At 37.5% G+C, this 17,106-nt stretch overlaps 1 protein-coding gene and 1 pseudogene across 1 annotated transcript in view; one reads left to right on the top strand and one right to left on the bottom strand.

Annotated features, from left to right (window-relative positions):
- Positions 1-17,106, bottom strand: part of LOC140046954 (N-glycosylase/DNA lyase-like) — a 45,723-nt gene that overhangs the window by 25,719 nt on the left and 2,898 nt on the right. The window lies entirely within an intron of this gene.
- LOC140046612 (uncharacterized) lies at positions 12,030-17,001 on the top strand (annotated as a pseudogene).

The raw sequence follows: 17,106 nt of genomic DNA, 5'->3' as shown, positions 1-17,106 counted from the left end.
GGGCAGTCCTAAAGTGATTCCAGCTAGCATTCTTCCAATATATATATATCATCATATACCATATGTACAGTATTCATATTTGATTTTGAAGAATATCATTTTTCCTTGACATTGACAATCCATTTTATCCACTTCTTTTTCACGACATGTCTGGATTAATTTCAACTCAATCTCGTCATAGCCCTTGCATAATCATGTCTCAATGTTTTGAATGTTTCTCCTCTGTGTATTTGGTTATAATTCAGAGATGCGATTCCAATGACCAGTCCACATTGTGTACAATATAATACAACTTTTGAATGTACTGTACAGTAGTATCACATACTACTCAATCTGGATTTTAATAGATGTTTATCAACTTTCTCATCTTATCCATCTCTTATGTTGTTGTACAGTAGCACTTATTATTGTGTAGTATAGTATTTTTCCAGTGTACGAAAAAGGCTGCATTACAGGTAACATTACACAATATTTTTACACATCTACTACATAAGTTGCCTTAGTGCGAGGTTAGATTTCAGTTGCTCATAAGCATTGTTGCCATCGAACATCCTTCTTCACTTGCTCTTTTGCTTGAAGAAATTCCTTGTAAATTGTTAATCAGCATATGGCTTATTTTAAAGCAATGATAAAATCACTGGGACTCAGATGTATTCAAACAACAGATAGAAGAGGCTGGTTAACATCAATTAATAATCTAAGACCAGTGTTAGCTATAACATCAGGTTAACATAACCTTGGTAAAATATGATAAAACAACACATTGGGTAAGTAACAATTTTCATTTAAAAAAAATACAGTGAACTCTTTACAAGACTGTTCTCACAGAGGAACCAATTCGTGTTCAGAAATCACCTTGATTGAAATTTTACAAGATTATAATCTAAAAAGTTATTCTTTCAATGTGCATGTTGTTAAGATTTACATAAATTTAAAAAGTATTTTAACTTGTTATTATTTTTAAGCAATTCAATCTTTGTATGGTCAAAAAAGTTTTACCAAATCAGAACAAATAAAACAAACATTTAACATTGTAATAAATTCTTCAGAAAAATATTATGCAAACAAGCAGGCAGACACAGCTTCAAAGGAAGTCGAGTTCCATAAAAGAAATAGTGAAGGAACTGTAGCATCAGTTGGATCGCAGTGTAAATCATGAGGGGTTAGCTACTGCTATGGAATATGAAGGTAACACAAGAAATTTTAGATGTCAATCATCACCATAGGTGGTCTACATTACACATTGCTACACCATGGAGGTTAGCGCATACGAAAGCCTTCTAAGAAAAAAAAGTCAAGTTCATTGCTAAAAGCACTGATGTCAGTTATTTTTACTGAAAAAGAAATGGCGAATTGGCAAATAAGAAGCCATTGTGTCCAGACAAAATCACGGCAACCATCCTACAGGTGCAGAAGCAGTTTGGCGCTGCTTGTTTTAAGCCGAGAGAAGACGAGCTCACAGACAATTAAGTTCAAATGCAGATAGTACACTTTTAAGTTAAAAAACCACTAAGACAGAAATGAGGAAATTCTTGGTTACTATTACCAATAATCATTGGTGGGGGTCACTCATGTCATGAGCCATAAGATGCCTTTGCTGTGTGTAAAGACTTGCCAAATAGAGAGGTTCTTCAGATATTGATGTTAGTAATAGGTATTTCATCATCATTAGCATACAGGCGCAATCTGATATAGTGTAGAATCATCTTGGGCAACCTGACTTAATTAGAAAGGCATTTTCATATTAGCTTCCTGGTGGGAAATACTGTAAATAGATTTACAGGTATTGATGATCGTAATAGGAATATCATCGCATTAGAAATTTAGTTGTAATAATATCACGACAGTTGAAAAAGGATAACACAGTGTGCTTTCAGGCAACCGACATGCCATCTTGTGCAACCATCTTTCATAACAGAAAGGCATTGCAAAGATTATGTCCAGTGGGAAATACTGGACAATTTTACACCTTCTCACTCACTCAATAAATGATAGGAACAAAATTAGTACAGTGGAACCACAGAAGACACTACACAAAGAAACCAATTTTTAAAGGATAAAGTTACTTTAATTGCATAATTCTTAGCCTTTAAGAAATACAAACATTGTGCCCGAATAATCATATAAAACAAATGATATTCACTAGTATCACAAGTACAATTCTTATACAGGTATTGTATAAATGATTGAAATAATAACCATCATTTGTCAATTCATTGACATTTCATGAGTTAAAATGCAATGGGGGTCACTGATTAAGATTTACCGAATGGTGCCAAAGATAATAATAGCCAACTACTTTAGGCCTAAGTATAATGGAAGAGCTTAACAAAATTTTCAATCATAGAAAGATTTGTTGAGCAACAATTGAATGTTCCTGAATTGGATGATCAACAACACAAGTTAAAATGCAAGAGGAAGAAGATGAAGGAGACCAATGCTCTCACATTGCACCATAAAAAAAGTTAATCTGGATTTCAAGATGAAGGCAGTGTAGGGGTACCTGTAGGAAGTCATCGATCTTGTCCACGTGGTGAGTTAAGTCAAATTATTTAGTTCCAGATCATATAATACTATTTAAGTTGTAACTGTAATTTGTCGTTAAAAGAAAAGTTTGATTCTTAGCCTCGATCCATCCCCCGGCGCAGCGGGTGACGTGTGGCACCATGGGCCGGAATACAAACAAATCCAAACTCTAATGTAAATTTCTTTTTAGCTTATGGTTAGGTTTTTGCAGGTAAAGCTAATTTAAACCCCACGAATTATCAATATACCTCCTAAACAGCAAAAAGGTAGAATTGTGTACATCAAAAAAGCAATGGTGAAGAAAGCGACATCGAACTCACAATAATTCAAGATGGTGGTGGTGTGCCGCCATCTTGAAGCAGTCAAAGCTGGAATTAATAAATCGTAACTTAATGTCATGAAGGGTGTTAAAAGAGAATGGTTAAGTGAATACCTAGACGAGTTCATGTGAAGGCAGCTTACTGCTATAGCAGGTATATACTAGGTATACTGTAGATATTTGCCATGTAATACATGTTCCACAACGAACTGGACAGTGGGACGCATCCTACCAGGTCGAACAGAGCCCTTCTAAATTCTAAATAAATATGGATACCACTCCCCTGTGTTTTTTATTGAAAAGATTAACATTAGTGCAAAGAGCCACTAGGCGAGACAAGCCACACTAGAAAGGTAAGTAACACCGCCAGCGATAAGTTAAAAGAACATGCAAAGTCATGTACAAGTGGGGTGAGAGTATTTGGATTACTGACCATTACATAAAGCGAGCTCCGAATGCCAGTTTAAGTTATGTGGAAAGTAAGATAGCGCATAAATGCAATAAGACGTTGGAATGGCTTCAACAAAATCAGATAAGGAAGAATTACTTTCAAAGGGCAGAATGTTTTGTTTGCGAAACAAAAAAATTGATCATATGCAGAAAGAACACAAACCTTAGCAGAAGACAAGATGCAGCACTTAGATGACAATCGCAAAGGCATGGTGGAAAAAGCTGATAGAGCTGGGCTGTTGAACAAAAACACGCTAAACAACTTGATGCAGTATGGAGAGCTGCGGCATGACAAGTATGAATTTGAATTTGGAGGTTTAGGAACGAAGAATAAACAAGAGTTAGCTTTAAAGGCGCAGCTACATGTCAGAAAAATTCAAGTTCTGGAAAGGGAACATTAAGGCAAAGATTTTACAGTGTAATGAAATACCCTTCCTGATAGTGGTTCAGCTTACCGCTATAGCAGGTATATACTAGGTATACTGTAGATATCTGCCATGTAATACATGTTCCACAACGAACTGGACAGTGGGACGCATCCTACCAGGTCGAACAGAGCCCTTCTAAATTCTAAATAAATATGGATACCACTCCCCTGTGTTTTTTTTTGAAAAGATTAACATTAGTGCAAAGAGCCACTGGGCGAGACAAGCCACTCTAGAAAGGTAAGTAACACCGCCAGCGATAAGTTAAAAGAACATGCAAAGTCATGTACAAGTGATGTGAGAGTATTTGGATTACTGACCATTACATAAAGCGAGCTCCGAATGCCAGTTTAAGTTATGTGGAAAGTAAGATAGTGCATAAATGCAATAAGACGTTGGAATGGCTTTCAACAAAATCAGATAAGGAAGAATTACTTTCAAAGACCAGAATGCTTTGTTTGCGAAACAAACAAATTGATGCAGAAAGAACACAAACCTTAGCAGAAGACAAGAAGCAGCACTTAGATGACAATCGCAAAGGCATGGTGGAAAAAGCTGATAGAGCTAGGCTGTTAAATGAAACACGCTAAACGACTTGATGCAGTATGGAGAGCTGCGGCATGACAAGTATGAATTTGAATTTGGAGGTTTAGGAACAAAGAAGAAACAAGTGTTAGCTTTAAAGGCGCAGCTAAATGTCAGAAAAATTCAGGTTATGGAAAGGGAACATTAATTAAGGCAAAGATTTTACAGTGTAATGAAATACCCTTCCTGATAGTGGTTCAGCTTACCGCTATAGCAGGTATATACTAGGTATACTGTAGATATCTGCCATGTAATACATGTTCCACAACGAACTGGACAGTGGGACGCATCCTACCAGGTCGAACAGAGCCCTTCTAAATTCTAAATAAATATGGATACCACTCCCCTGTGTTTTTTATTGAAAAGATTAACATTAGTGCAAAGAGCCACTGGGCGAGACAAGCCACACTAGAAAGGTAAGTAACACCGCCAGTGATAAGTTAAAAGAATATGCAAAGTCATGTACAAGTGGTGTGAGAGTATTTGGATTACTGACCATTACATAAAGCGAGCTCCGAATGCCAGTTTAAGTTATGTGGAAAGTAAGATAGCGCATAAATGCAATAAGACGTTGGAATGGCTTCAACAAAATCAGATAAGGAAGAATTACTTTCAAAGGGCAGAATGTTTTGTTTGCGAAACAAAAAAATTGATCATATGCAGAAAGAACACAAACCTTAGCAGAAGACAAGATGCAGCACTTAGATGACAATCGCAAAGGCATGGTGGAAAAAGTTGATAGAGCTAGGCTGTTGAACAAAAACACGCTAAACAACTTGATGCAGTATGGAGAGCTGCGGCATGACAAGTATGAATTTGAATTTGGAGGTTTAGGAACGAAGAAGAAACAAGAGTTAGCTTTAAAGGCGCAGCTACATGTCAGAAAAATTCAGGTTCTGGAAAGGGAACATTAAGGCAAAGATTTTACAGTGTAATGAAATACCCTTCCTGATAGTGGTTCAGCTTACCGCTATAGCAGGTATATACTAGGTATACTGTAGATATCTGCCATGTAATACATGTTCCACAACGAACTGGACAGTGGGACGCATCCTACCAGGTCGAACAGAGCCCTTCTAAATTCTAAATAAATATGGATACCACTCCCCTGTGTTTTTTTTTTAAAAGATTAACATTAGTGCAAAGAGCCACTGGGCGAGACAAGCCACTCTAGAAAGGTAAGTAACACCGCCAGCAATAAGTTAAAAGAACATGCAAAGTCATGTACAAGTGATGTGAGAGTATTTGGATTACTGACCATTACATAAAGCGAGCTCCGAATGCCAGTTTAAGTTATGTGGAAAGTAAGATAGTGCATAAATGCAATAAGACGTTGGAATGGCTTTCAACAAAATCAGATAAGGAAGAATTACTTTCAAAGGCCAGAATGCTTTGTTTGCGAAACAAACAAATTGATGCAGAAAGAACACAAACCTTAGCAGAAGATAAGAAGCAGCACTTAGATGACAATCGCAAAGGCATGGTGGAAAAGGCTGATAGAGCTAGGCTGTTAAATGAAAACACGCTAAACGACTTGATGCAGTATGGAGAGCTGCGAAATGACAAGTATGAATTTGAATTTGGAGGTTTAGGAACGAAGAAGAAACAAGAGTTAGCTTTAAAGGCGCAGCTAAATGTCAGAAAAATTCAGGTTCTGGAAAGGGAACATTAAGGCAAAGATTTTACAGTGTAATGAAATACCCTTCCTGATAGTGGTTTAGCTTACCGCTATAGCAGGTATATACTATAGGTATACTGTAGATATCTGCCATGTAATACATGTTCCACAACGAACTGGACAGTGGGACGCATCCTACCAGGTCAAACACAGCCCTTCTAAATTCTAAATCAATATGGATACCACTCCCCTGTGTTTTTTATTGAAAAGATTAACATTAGTGCAAAGAGCCACTGGGCGAGACAAGCCCCTCTAGAAAGGTAAGTAACACCGCCAGCGATAAGTTATAAGAACATGCAAAGTCATGTACAAGTGGTGTGAGAGTATTTGGATTACTGACCATTACATAAAGCGAGCTCCGAATACCAGTTTAAGTTATGTGGAAAGTAAGATAGTGCATAAATGCAATAAGATGTTGGAATGGCTTTCAACAAAATCAGATAAGGAAGAATTACTTTCAAAAGCCAGAATGCTTTGTTTGCGAAACAAACAAATTGATGCAGAAGAAAGAACACAAACCTTAGCAGAAGATAAGAAGCAGCACTTAGATGACAATCGCAAAGGCATGGTGGAAAAAGCTGATAGAGCTAGGCTGTGTAACGAAAACACTCTAAACGACTTGATGCAGTGTGGAGAGCTGCGGCATGACAAGTATGAATTTGAAGGTTCAGGAATAAAGAAGAAACAAGAGTTAGCTTTAAAGGCGCAGCTAAATGTTAGAAAAATTCAGGTTATGGAAAGGGAACATTAAGGCAAAGATTTTACAGTGTAATGAAATACCCTTCCTGATAGTGGTTCAGCTTACCGCTATAGCAGGTATATACTAGGTATACTGTAGATATCTGCCATGTAATACATGTTCCACAACAAACTGGACAGTGGGACGCATCCTACCAGGTCGAACAGAGGCCTTCTAAATTCTAAATAAATATGGATACCACTCCCCTGTGTTTTTTATTGAAAAGATTAACATTAGTGCAAAGAGCCACTGGGCGAGACAAGCCACTCTAGAAAGGTAAGTAACACCGCCAGCGATAAGTTAAAAGAACATGCAAATTCATGTACAAGTGGTGTGAGAGTATTTGGATTACTGACCATTACATAAAGCGAGCTCAGAATGCCAGTTTAAGTTATGTGGAAAGTAAGATAGTGCATAAATGCAATAAGACGTTGGAATGGCTTTCAACAAAATCAGATAAGGAAGAATTACTTTCAAAGGCCAGAATGCTTTGTTTGCGAAACAAACAAATTGATGCAGAAAGAACACAAACCTTAGCAGAAGATAAGAAGCAGCACTTAGATGACAATCGCAAAGGCATGGTGGAAAAGGCTGATAGAGCTAGGCTGTTGAACGAAAACACGCTAAACGACTTGATGCAGTATGGAGAGCTGCGAAAGGACAAGTATGAATTTGAATTTGGAGGTTTAGGAACGAAGAAGAAACAAGAGTTACTGTAGCTTTAAAGGCGCAGCTACATGTCAGAAAAATTCAGGTTCTGGAAAGGGAATATTAAGGCAAAGATTTTACAGTGTAATGAAATACCCTTCCTGATAGTGGTTCAGCTTACCGCTATAGCAGGTATATACTAGGTATACTGTAGGTATCTGCCATGTATTACATGTTCCACAATGAACTGGACAGTGGGACGCATCCTACCAGGTCGAACACAGCCCTTCTAAATTCTAAATCAATATGGATACCACTCCCCTGTGTTTTTTATTGAAAAGATTAACATTAGTGCAAAGAGCCACTGGGCGAGACAAGCCACTCTAGAAAGGTAAGTAACACAGCCAGCGATAAGTTAAAAGAACATGCAAAGTCATGTACAAGTGGTGTGAGAGTATTTGGATTAATACTGACCATTACATAAAGCGAGCTCCGAATACCAGTTTAAGTTATGTGGAAAGTAAGATAGTGCATAAATGCAATAAGACGTTGGAATGGCTTTCAACAAAATCAGATAAGGAAGAATTACTTTCAAAGGCCAGAATGCTTTGTTTGCGAAACAAACAAATTGATGCAGAAAGAACACAAACCTTAGCAGAAGACAAGAAGCAGCACTTAGATGACAATCGCAAAGGCATGGTGGAAAAAGTTGATAGAGCTAGGCTGTTAAATGAAAACACGCTAAACAACTTGATGCAGTATGGAGAGCTGCGGCATGACAAGTATGAATTTGAAGGTTTAGGAACAAAGAAGAAACAAGAATTAGCTTTAAAGGCGCAGCTAAATGTCAGAAAAATTCAGGTTCTGGAAAGGGAACATTAAGGCAAAGATTTTACAGTGTAATGAAATACCCTTCCTGATAGTGGTTTCAGCTTATGTACTGCTATAGCAGCTATATACTAGGTATACTGTAGATATCTGCCATGTAATACATGTTCCACAACGAACTGGACAGTGGGACGCATCCTACCAGGTCGAACAGAGCCTTTCTAAATTCTAAATCAATATGGATACCACTCCCCTGTGTTTTTTATTGAAAAGATTAACATTAGTGCAAAGAGCCACTGGGCGAGACAAGCCCCTCAAGAAAGGTAAGTAAAACCGCCAGTGATAAGTTAAAAGAACATGCAAAGTCATGTACAAGTGGTGTGAGAGTATTTGGATTACTGACCATTACATAAAGCGAGCTCCGAATGCCAGTTTAAGTTATGTGGAAAGTAAGATAGTGCATAAATGCAATAAGACGTTGGAATGGCTTTCAATAAAATCAGATAAGGAAGAATTACTTTCAAAGGCAAGAATGCTTTGTTTGCAAAACAAACAAATTGATGCAGAAAGAACACAAACCTTAAAAGAGAATGGTTAAGTGAATGCCTAGACGAGTTAATGTGAAGGCAAACAGAAAGGCAACGATTTTACAGTGTAGTGAAATACCCTTCCTGATAGTGGTTCAGCTTACCGCTATAGCAGGTATATACTAGGTATACTGTAGATATCTGCCATGTAATACATGTTCCACAACGAACTGGACAGTGGGACGCATCCTACCAGGTCGAACAGAGCCCTTCTAAATTCTAAATCAATATGGATACCACTCCCCTGTGTTTTTTATTGAAAAGATTAACATTAGTGCAAAGAGCCACTGGGCGAGACAAGCCCCTCAAGAAAGGTAAGCAACACCGCCTTGTGTGAATATGATCACACTTGACCAAATTGAATTTCTAAATAATAAAAAAACTAACAGAGAGAAGTATCTGCAGAAAGTGAAACAGAAATCTGCGAACACAGTTCAGGCGAACTACCGTAAGTACAGGTAGGTACTCATTATTTCACTCAAAACAAAGGTAATTTTATTGTACCAACATTTTTTTTGGCCATATTTGTATTTGTATTTGACGCTGCTACACACTTGGTAAGAAAATCCTCATGCGTCTACTTTATTTAAAAAAATGATTTTTAATTTAGATCATCAGGCAGTTGATGTCATTACCGGTGATTCCGCTAGAACACATACAGGCAGCGTTTAGACACCTTGAATCGACTGGAGACGTACTGGCGATGCAACAGCTAATGAGATACATGCGGTCATTTTGGATAGATGGAGCGGTGTTTGGACCGGAAGCTTTGGTAGTCTACAGACAGGCACCATCGATTCAACCGCAAAGGCAAACGTGGTAAGAAAAAAATCAAATAACTAAAAAATCTTAGATACAGCCTTTCTAAACATTATTAAGTGATTCGCCCCGCCCCCCCAGAAAACATGATGCTTCCTGTTCACACTGTGGCCGAGATAATAGTAAAACGTATTTGGTCATTGTTGAGCTTTATGAGTTCCATAAATTTCATAACAGTAGGACAAAAGATAACCCTGTTATGGCAGCAGATGAGGAAAGGCAGATCAACTGCTTGCAATTATGGAAGAAAACTGACAGCCAAAAAAGTAACGCCATCACTAGTGGACTCACTAGTGAATTTGAAGGATTTGTCGCGCATGAAGGCCATTGAGAATATTCGTAAACTTTGGACTGCTGCCGTTTCCCGTACAAGACTGAATTTCACCCCGTCTGACTACTCGGTCCTGTGTGCAACCATCATTATTCAGAAGAGGATTTCGAGGTTCGCTTCAGCCTCTCAGATGAATTTGATGTTTCTGGGAAACACAACAGAACATTAAAAAAGGGAGCCATACTCTCTAAATTTAAAAAAAAAAGAGAAGATCAGGGGCATACGAAGAGAGGGAGCGTGCAAGTTGAGTGAATGAGTCATGATTGCTAGGCCTATAGGCTAGCCTAGGATAGAAGAACAAAATTGTCTTCTCCCGACGGCAACAAACAACAAGCCTTATAACGGAAGAGACTCATGGTATGCAAATTAAGTTTACATTCCAACGCACGCCACCAACCGATTCTAATATAGCGGATAAAATCGAACCTTGCCATTCTATTAGTTACTGGTGCAGTAAGGACCACAATGGAAATAAGTTGAATTAATTTTAAACTTTTGTGTTATCCTTGTTATATTCATTTCTTTGTCTATGTAAGTTTATTTGTTACTTGTCGTCTCTTGTTTTATCAAATTGTATTGTATATTTATATATATATGGATATTTCGAAATAAATCAATCAATCAATGCGTTGATTTCAACAATGAAGGTATGATGAGTGATGACATGCCTGAAACTACAAGAATGTGTAACATTGCTGTGCAAACTGATGCATATGACGAGCACTGTGGTTGTTGTATTGGAAAAGTCAGGAAGACAATGGAGTGTTCTTCATTCCAGTTTGTCCCTAAAATGGCAGACAAAGGTATTTTCACATAAAAAAAAATTAATACTAACTATAACCTGCTCTCTCTTTTTCTCTTATTTTGTTAGACTACATACAGTACACTTTTTATTTTTAAAAAAATCTAATATTCCCCGATAGTGAAAGTGAAACCAACAGTGGTGGTAGTGATGTAATATTTTCTTATTAAAACTTTTTTTCACAGAGTTAGTCAACACATGTTTATAAATTATTAAGTTATTAAACAGTTAGACACCAACATATGGTAATTATATATATTATATTATATGGTTATAATCTAAAATTCCAATTTTACAGTTTGAAATATATGATTACTGCCTGTGTTGATAAAATATTATTAAAATATGGAATTGTCGTATTCGATTTAGACTTTCACCGTTGAGTACAGTTTTTCCGTTGAGTACTTCTTTAACGGAGTATTTTGAGCGTTGAGATTGTTCTTAACGAAAAAGCTTTCGTTTTCAACGTTTTCTATTCAAATGACTTTCTGCACAAATTTATAATTTGAATACAAAAAGTACTCAACGAATCTTTACGTTGACAACGAAAGTTCCCAATCGAATACGACAATTGAGAGTACAAATTAAATTTCTGAATGAATGAAAAATGTGTACTGTGTATTTTTTATGATATTGTTTATCTGGTAAACTAATACAATTTTTGTCCAATTTCTATCCCGTCAATTGAAAGGGAGTTTATTACTGTACATCCATTGTAATCATGTTACAGTACAGTTTTTTAAACAGTTCAAGGTATTTAAAATATTTTTTGATTAAAACAATTCAATTTTTTTTCAGAGTATGTTGACAAACTTTTGGACTCTGTGATCATATGCTGCACTGATGATGCTATTCAGCCAGAACTTAATGTCCCTCCACCTCTATGTAACAGATTTGAACAGCCTAACAAAGCAGAAGCTATTGCTGCTCACCGGACGCGCTTCCTTAGGTAAACATGCTGTAATTTACAAAGTTGGGTATTAAAACCCTTTGTATTTCTTCGACCTAAATTTATTTCTTATCTTGGAAACGGCACACGAAGGTATTACAGTACTACACGATTACTCTTGCCAATATAACCATGAGTCCACGTAATAAAATTGTTAAGAATATTATGTAATTTTAATATCAGAAACTCAAAATCATATACTGTACTCAAGTTCATCTTTAAGGCATCCTGTAATTGGCGATTTTCGCTGTTAGATGTGCTTGAAATAAAATAACCCATTTTCAAGCGCACGATTTTTGAAGTTTGATGTGCAAGTGTGTAATTATTTTACATTCCTCCTCATTTATCAAAAATGAAATACATCATAAAAAAAAGAACAATAATCAAGTGCAAAAACGGTATTTCTAAGCTGCGTACGGGCCAAGTGCGCAAAAGCAAGTTCGCAGCGCAATTTTTTTTTAAAAATGTGAAATGCTTAAAAATGCTCAGAAATTGTAGAGGGTGATTGCATAATGTCACGGGTCAATGATTTTCCGCTCGAGTTGCTTCTGGTAGACAAGCAAACTCTGAGTACAGCGTGGTCAGTGTGTTTACGTATAGACAATGGCAGTCAGCACCGCTAGTTTGTCGTTGCCAAACATTGTTTTATCAGCAATAACTGATAATTTATCAACAACTGAACGTCGAAGATATCTTCAGAAAATATCAGGTATCGGTAAAGACCCATACTTGATCAATAAAGATGAATTTTCGCACGAAATCGACAGTCTGTCGGACCTCACATCGATGGATATCATGGCATACTTAATCGCTACGCCAAGCCCATACACAGCTGAAAATTTTCAAGCCTACAAATCTACAGAGGCTTACAATCAATTTGCTAATGGATTTCTGTCGGATATGGGCATTTTTTGTCCCCCACACAGACCAGATTTTAAAGTTGTTAGAGGAGATGCAAGTAATATTGAATTTACTTTGTTGTAGTAGGTCTTCCGCCGCTAACTAGGAGGAGGCTAGTAGGCTAGTAATAGTATATTATTATTAGCAGTAGTAGCCTACAGCCTATGCCTTGTGTAAGACTGGGCCTAGCTAGATAGAAGGGATACAAACAATTGTACTACTTATTTATTTAATAATTTTATTAAGTTCTAACCTTTTTTGGAGAAAAGCCTATGCCCTTTTTTATGTACTGTATGTAAAACCATTATTTTATGGTACAACCATGAAGTTATTTTAATTTATATCCGGACCATGGATGGATAAGCATGGTTAATTACTGATAAGATAAGCAGGAAACCGACTGAAATAAACAATTATTAATAGTACTGTATAATTAATAAACACAATGCAATCTTTTATATAATGTCTGTAAACTAAAGGAATAATATTATTTGTTGTTAATATTATTTTATTGACTATTGTGTTGCACTCACAGTCGGTCTCTAAGAAACCGTTGTCACCTTGGGTTATCTGCAGTGAGGGCAAAATCCATGGTGCACATTGTGATTGTGTGGCAGGAATTGGAGGTGTGCACACATGTTTCAACCTTGCTATTTGGCATCGAAGCAGGTGTACGCATCAGAGAAAAGAAAATGGTAACCCAAGTTAAAGCTTATTGGATGGAACCAAACCGAAAGTATGTGGTGGCAAAACCAGTGGCTTCAATTGACGTTTCATCAGCAAAGGCCAAAAAAAGAAAACTAGATGAGTAAATTGATGAGGGCACCCCAGATCCACCAGTTTCAACTACTACACCATCAGTGGAAACATGCACAACGGCTTTCCATGTCATGAATGACCCAGGGCTTGCATTCCTTGTCGAGCAGCTGACACTGATTGCACCAAAATCTGTAGTCCTGAGTACTTTGCATAAATACTGTGAGGCATTTGTTCCAGTAGAGGTTGAGGAAAAGTTTCCACCTGTTATGAGCAAGCTGTATGATGCAGAGGCGCTGATGCTTTCGTATCCTGAGCTTGTTAAGAAATGTGAAAACATCCATTTGCATTTGACGAAAGAAGAAATTGTGAATGTTGAAAAACAGACCAGGGAACAAGCAAAGTCGAGCAGTTGGTTTCGTTACAGAGCGGGTAGAATTACAGCATCCAAAATGAAAGCGGTTTCCAGAACTGATGCTGGGGCACCAAGTGTAAGCCTAATAAAAAGCATCTGTTATCCAGAAACCATGAAATTTTCAACTGATGCGACTAGATGGGGCTGCAACCACGAGCTAGACAAAAGTATGAATCAATCACAAAGGCAAATCATGTCGAATTTAAAGTTACTGATTCTGGTCTAATGCTGAATGAGAAATGGCCGTTTATAGGTGCATCGCCTGATGGCTTTATAACATGCAATTGCTGCGGTGATGGTGTACTTGAGGTCAAATGCCCATTTTGTAAGAGAAACAAGAGCATTGAAGATTCTGCAATTGACAGAAAGTTTTGTTTGGAGGTGGCTGACCAATCAAATATATGTATATAAATATAGTCTAGGTTAACATACAATACTCAACTATGTTGAAAATCAAATACCTCCAATAAAATGTTTAGAAGATACACGATAATTTTCGATTTTGTTAACATTTATGTCCTCTCTATGATGAATGTTGGCTAGCCAGACCCTCTGCCTTTTAGCCTTTCCCTTTATTTCTTGCTTTTCAGCACCATGTACAGTACAGAAAGAAAATACTGCAACTTTACCTACGAAGTAGCTTTGTAGATAGAACGTAGGCAACGTTGTTGGCTTCGTAGGTTCCATTGTTTGGCTTCGTAACCTCAATAAACTTTCAATGAGCTACGTTCTGAACTTCGTAGGGAGTTCGTAACCAAAATAAACAACCCTACGATGTTCTTAGTAAAGTAAGGTGTGAAATTAATGTGTTAAATTTAATTGGCGGAGGACAAAGTTGTAAATTAATAAAAAATAAATAATATTTTTTAATCGTAATATTTTCCTTCGTGCGTGTTTACATAGTCATAGTCATAGTCATATATACTTTATTGTCCATTTAAAAACAGAAATGTGATTTGAAAACTGGCAAAATACAAAAATATAAAATACAATTTACAAAAACACACACAAAAAGTTAAGAGGCTAAAAATTGTTAAAATTAGATAAAAAATTATCGGTTACATTTTACCTTTGTACTCTGGAGTTATATAAGTGTATAGCATTACCTACTCAACGGCAAATATAAATTTCCCACGATGTATAACGTAGAGAGAGACACGATCCAACACAGGTGAACCGCAACGAACAGGCCAACTAATAAACATAATATAGCGAACGTCCCATCCAGAAACGATGCCGAGAAAAAAAGATCGTAAACAATTCATTCTAAATATAGCATCAGGACGTTCAATCGGTCGTTCAAAAAGACTGCCGACAGAACGACCGTAATTAATACAGACCTAGTTTTTTTTTGGGTCACTTGGCATGAAACGCGATACTCTCTGCTTACCGCAATCTCTCACATGTTTTTTTTTTTAGGGTGGCAACCGTCTGACGACGATAAAACAGTAATTAAGATCGTGTACCTGGATTTTGTGTCACATGACATGAAACTTAATACTCTCTTTAAACTGCTCAGCTCACATGTTTTTTCCCCTCCAAATTCTGGTCGGGCCTTTTTCTTTATACATGTCGTAATCATTTTAAAAGGCCTATTTATTTATGTTAAATCTTAATATGGAATATATATTTATTTTGCATATGTTTTGTTGGTGTCCTAGCCTAGTTGTCGTTGTTTTTATAATTCGCTAACCCAACAAGGTAGGAATAAATAATTTATAGTGTGGGCCGCCGAAACAGGCTAGCTAGGCCTAGCCTAGCCTCGACTCTCTCTACGTGAGCTGATGTCCACCGGCCCGATGTCGTTTCGTCGGCGGATTTCCGTCCAAATTAGGATAACAAACAATACATCGTAGGCTACAAACAATACATCGTAGGAGAGAACAATTACCTACAATGTAGGGCGGCTACAAAAATTGACCTACTATCTTTAGGTAGGATTTTAATTAGCAAACAATACATTGTTTGTTTGCATTGTCCATGCTTCTACGAACCACCCTACGATCGAGACGTAGCCTAGATTTCATAACAATACATCGTAGGCTACGAACAATACATCGTAGGTAGGAGAGAACAATACATCGTAGGCTACGAACAATACATCGTAGGAGAGAACAATGACCTACGTTCTACCTACGATCTACCTACGAAAGCCTACGCGTAGATACGAAGCAGTAATTTCTTTCTGTACTGTAGCCTCGAAACTTTAGGAATTCTAAAAAAAGAAACTCCTACATCTCTGTTTGAACGACTACCACAATCTTTCACTGCACAGAAACTTGGCATTACTCAAAAATAATATACAATTGAAGAGCAAATAATACATGTAATCACTGTGTGTGTAAACACCATGCCATGTGTGAGCATAGTAACTGGAGGTTGTTTGTCTACCAGGAGCATTGGAGCGTAGCGAGGTCAACTTTTATAACCTTTTGACCTCATATGCAATCACCCTAGAGGGCCTACTAGACTAGGCCTAGAAAGTTTATTTTATAAGAAATTGATTAGAAAATCGGTTAAGCAATGTACCCCTATTTTTTTAACGCCGTGGTTAGGATTCCGGCACCGGAACTCAACTGCCCACCGTTAGGGAATCCAACACGCTATTGCGCATGCCCAGAGCTCTGGGAAGTGAATTATAGCTTGCACGAATAGTGCCACACACACCACACCACCGAGAGTCGGAGTGTTATAGGGATTTACTGTAGCCTAGATAGTCGTTGCGCGAGCGAGAGAGCGATGGATGAAACTTGGCCTATGCCATACATGAATTAATAATTAAAATACGACTACGCCACGCATTAAAATAATTATAATGATATTAATAAGTATCAGTATCTATCTAAGAATCGTAATGCTGTTTTTAGCGTTGCGACCCTGACTTCCCGAACAGTTTTTTCACATCCACGCGGTGGCTGCCGTCAACAAATCAACTTGTGATTGCATGTTGTTATGTACAGTATAATGCGTTATGAAAAATCATAAAACTAGTCATGTACAGTATAGTAATTATATAATTCATAATGATAATTACAAAATAAATAGGCCGACTGGTCACGTCTAACTGGTAGCCCGTATTAGTAGGCATCTAGGCTAGTTCGCCGTGTGGCGCAGCTATGAAATGATCCATCGCTGTTGATAAGTATAGAGTCGCCGATTACCTCGCTCTGGGCATGCGCAATAGCGTGTCGGATTCCCTAACGCTGGGCAGTTGAGTTCCGGTGCCGGAATCCTAACCACGGCGTTTTTTTAATGAATAATGGAATCGCCGTGGTTAGGATTCCGGCACCGGAACTCAACTGCCCACCGTTTAGGGAATCCGACACGCTATTGCGCATGCCCAGAGCTC

Source organism: Antedon mediterranea, chromosome 4, assembly GCF_964355755.1.
Source record: "Antedon mediterranea chromosome 4, ecAntMedi1.1, whole genome shotgun sequence".
NCBI lineage: Eukaryota > Metazoa > Echinodermata > Crinoidea > Comatulida > Antedonidae > Antedon > Antedon mediterranea.
This window is presented reverse-complemented; position numbering and strand designations above follow the sequence as displayed.